The sequence below is a fragment of the Cynara cardunculus genome (assembly GCF_001531365.2).
Source record: "Cynara cardunculus var. scolymus isolate 2C chromosome LG 16, CcrdV1, whole genome shotgun sequence".
Classification (NCBI taxonomy): domain Eukaryota; kingdom Viridiplantae; phylum Streptophyta; class Magnoliopsida; order Asterales; family Asteraceae; genus Cynara; species Cynara cardunculus.
Window position 1 is genome coordinate 11,704,182 of NC_037543.1, and position 4,378 is coordinate 11,708,559.

Genomic DNA, 4,378 nt, shown 5'->3' on the forward strand with positions numbered 1-4,378 from the left:
AAGATTAGAGACTGGCGAGTACGTGATCTGAAGCGGTATTCAGTTATTACAAGCCTATCTACATGTGTATGAAGACTGCTCTAGCTTCAGCGAATGATGATGAGACCTCCTTATGCACACAAAGGACAAACCCATACCCTTGCAAAAGTTAGTACGATTGTTGTTGTCTTGTCCTTATGCACACAAAGGACAAACCCATACCCTTGCAAAAGTTAGTACGGTACGGAGGCGATTAGTCGACTCTTTCTCCACCAAATTTAGGCAAGGATGTCTGCTCAGAAATAGTGCTTTTATACTATTCACTGTAGCAAAGGACAAGCCTTCCTCTTAAAGCTTGACACGCACTCTAAACCTACCATATTACATTAAATGAACATTTAATGCACTGGGTATAAATAGAAGTGTTTCTTCTCCATGCAGAGAGCGCGCATCTCTCTCTAACCCTATTCTTACTTCAAGCAACTTCTAGCTTAAGTAAAGGATCTTCCTTTTAGCAATCTCTTTTCTTGTATTTGCTAAAAGATCTGTGTCTAACCAAAGATTGTTTAGATAGGTTTTCTTTACCTTATCTTTCCGCAACAGTCTTGTAAAAATCTGTATTGATCTTCTCTATCAATATATATTTTAAATTTGAAAATATTGTGTTTGTATTCATCCCCCCTCCCTTCTACAAACTGTTTCTATTCTTGTAGACCCTTACGGGACCAACACACCCTCACACCACCAGATGCACAGGGCCAAGGTTCACATTCAAGGAACTAGAGTTTTCACACCATCTCTGCGCACATCTCGTCCAGTCAAAGAAAGAGCACGCAAGCAGCAGCAGACCTCAAAGCTCCAAATCATCCTATAATCACGTTCAAGAGATCAAGGACCAAATGGATGTGATGAGGAGGCCCTTCCCAAAAGAAAAGCCTATCAAAAACATGACAGAAAGCGAAGCGATCTACCAGTACCTGTATAACCAAAAGGACGAAGCTCCAACGTTGAAAATCAACGTTCACCCAATGCTGCAAGAGAACGTCGTTATTGAAAACACTAGCTACTTTATTTCGGTTTAAAAATCTCACATTTTCTTCTCACACCCAAGCTATGGAATTAGCTATTCGTAACGGAAAATAAATGACAAGTAAAATAAATAACGAAAAGTAAATACGTAAATATAAATTGCGTAAAGTAAATGACGGAATGTAAATAGCGAGAAATATAAAGGAGCGTAAAGTAGAAAGCGGAAATTAAATGACGGAAATTAAAGATGAAAAGCAACTTAAGAACTTGGATTACTTCACAAGATAATGTCCAAAAATCAGCTTATAGAAACTTATTTGGAATGTATTCCAAATGAATCCTTACACCCTTATTTATACAAAAACATACCATAAAGAGATAAAAAGAGGATCCAAAGGTTAATACACATAAGGTAACAAATGAGAACCCAATGTACTAATTAGCTACATTAATCCCAACAAAAGTTAATTAGAATTTTTCACGAAAGTCATCAGCCCAAAGAATCTTCTAGAATCCACAAAAAGGTAGCAGCTTATCCATTAAGATCTTCAAAAAGCCATATAGGCATCAGCTCACTGTTGCTTCAATGCTGCAGCATCAAACAATTTAGCAATTTTTTGCATTAGACTCCATTTTTGTGTAGAAACAAGTCAACCACAAGATTAGCTCCATAATAATAAAAGGAAAAATAAAGTAATAAAAAGACTCTATATCGGGATAAAAGGAAAACAATCTAACCAAGAATTCGTAAAATGAGTGCTTCATATATTGAATTCTCAATATATATCACATCCCCAAACTTAAAATGTTGCTTGTCCCCAAGCAACCAAAAGACAATAACAAAAGACTCAATTTGAAAAAAAAAATTGCATGATCAAGGCATTGAGTGCACACATAATGAGAGGTTCTATGAAGTTCATAGCCTTTCATAAGTCCTTGATGAGTCATTTAAAACTAAGTCCTTGTATGAACCATAAGCTAGCATTACCCTTTTCTTTGTTAAGCGCAAACACAATCACATTTTTAGGATCAATAGGGCTTATAGGGTTACTCTCTTAGCATTTCTTTTCTCTCATAGCCTATTTCTTTCTATACTCCATATTCAATTTTTTTCAATTTTTGGCACTTTGTGCTCTTTTGATGGGAGTGTGGACATAGCCCCTATGGGACTGTTGTTGTGCTTATCAAAACCTTTTATAATAAGAAGTCAAATTAGAACTTTATTCTTTTGTATTGACCTTTTGTTCTTATACAACAACCCCTCCCCAAACTTGAATAAGACAATGTCCTCATTGGATTTATGTGGGGTATATGGTGTTTGAAAGGTCAAGTGGCTACTATGAACATAGAAAAGAAGGCCTACTTCATTTCCTAATAAAGTGCAGCTTGTGTGAGCAAAGTGTTGTCCCAAAAAGAGTTTTGCTAGTTCTAGCAAGAACAAGTAACCTAGGTAAATGACAAGTAACCAACATAATTATTGGGGATATGATCTCATATGCAACATTCCTCAAATCAAGTAATCATGCAAGAAAATAATACTAAAAAGCTATAAAAACTATCTCAGACTCAAAAGAAAAAAATTATAGAAGCTAAAAGAGGTGGTTGGAACCTGTCCTACTCCATAGGAGTAGGCTGTGAAGCCTGGGCTGCTGTTGTTGCTGTATTCTTCTTGATTTCAGCCTTTAACCTTTTGTTTTCCAGCTTGAGGTGCTTCACTTTCTTCCCCAACAGCTTTATCTTCTTTGCTGCACCCTCCTCTAACTCAGCCTTTAACTGTGTTGATCCGCTCTCTCATTGATTTGATGATAATCCTTTTTACCTTACTCGAAGTATTTATGTTTCTGTTTTCAGTTCTAGCGAACATCACTGAGTATGTTCAGTGATCGCTGAAGAACTTGTAATGTAAATCCAATTAGCGACAACGATACTTCAAGAATATAAAACTTACAACAAATAACCTTCAGCGAAAGTCGAAGACTGAAACTGAAGATTAGAGATTGGTGAGTACGTGATCTGAAGTGATAATCAGTTATTACAACCTTGTCTACATATTTGCGAAGACTACCCAAGCCTCAGCGAATGTGAAGAGACCTTCAGGTTATTCCAGCATTCAGCGATCAAAAGAAGCTTGTTGAGCATGATTATTTTTGTCTTGTCCTTATACACACAAAGGACAAACCCATGCCCTTTCTAAATGTTAGTATGGTACAGAGCTGATTAGTTGACTCTATTACCCACCAACCTTGTGAAAGGATGTCTGCTCATGAATAGGCTTTTGTACTATTCACTGTAGCAAAGGACAAGCCTTCCCCTTAAGGCTTGACACGCGTTCTAACCCTACCACGTTGCATTAAATGTGCATTTAATGCAATGGCTATAAATAGATGTGTTCTATCTCCATGCAGAGATACTCTTACTCCTCACTCTGAACTTACTTACGTTTAAGTACAAGAACACACACATCTAAGAACAAATACGCTCATCTCCAAGAGCAAGTTAGAATCCCTTTGTTGTATTCTAAACAGTTCTTTCCCAGATAGAACTTACACTCTTCTAAATCTTTAATAGCAAATCTTTTCTTTATTTGCTAAGAATTGGGTGTAACTTTAGATTGTTTAGATAGGTTTTATCTACCTTATCTCTTCGCAAACAATCTTGTAAAATCTGTATTGATCCTTCTTTATCAATATATATTTTAAATTTAAAAAGTTTTATGTGCTTGTATTAATCCCCCCGCCCTCTACACATTGTTGTACAGATCTTGTAAACCTTAATGGAACCAACAAACTGCTTGAAATTCTTCTTAGCCTTTTTCTCCCCAGCCTTTATCTTCTCAACCAACTCAGCCTGTAGGTCCTCTATCTTTTCCACAAACTCAGCCCTTTGCTCCATTAGGCAGTCCATCAGGTTGCTACCTTGTGCCATCAAGTCATCCATTAACCTTGCTATTCCATTATTCTATCCCCTATCACCCATTTCCCTCAACCTTGAAATAGCCTTCATGTCTATAGATCACTTTTCTTCATTTTCTTTTATTACCAAATCATCTGTATATTAGGGGACACCAAAATGTAACAATAATTTATGAACCAGGCCAGGTAAAAACACTTTCCTTTGGTTTCTCTTAGAACAGTTTCTCTTTGTGTCACATAGAGCCTTCCACCCATGCTTGTTGATCACATCTTTGATGAAACTAAATTCATCAATACTTCTTTGATCAAAACCCTTGTCTGGCAGCACCTTTTTGGTTTTGACCCTTTCATACATCTGTTTGTGCAGCCTCTAAACTGAATCCATCAAAAGGTAGTGTGGGCCTAATGATGAATTGAGTTCTGGAGGGTGCAGCTCTTGACTTTAATCCAGATGATTC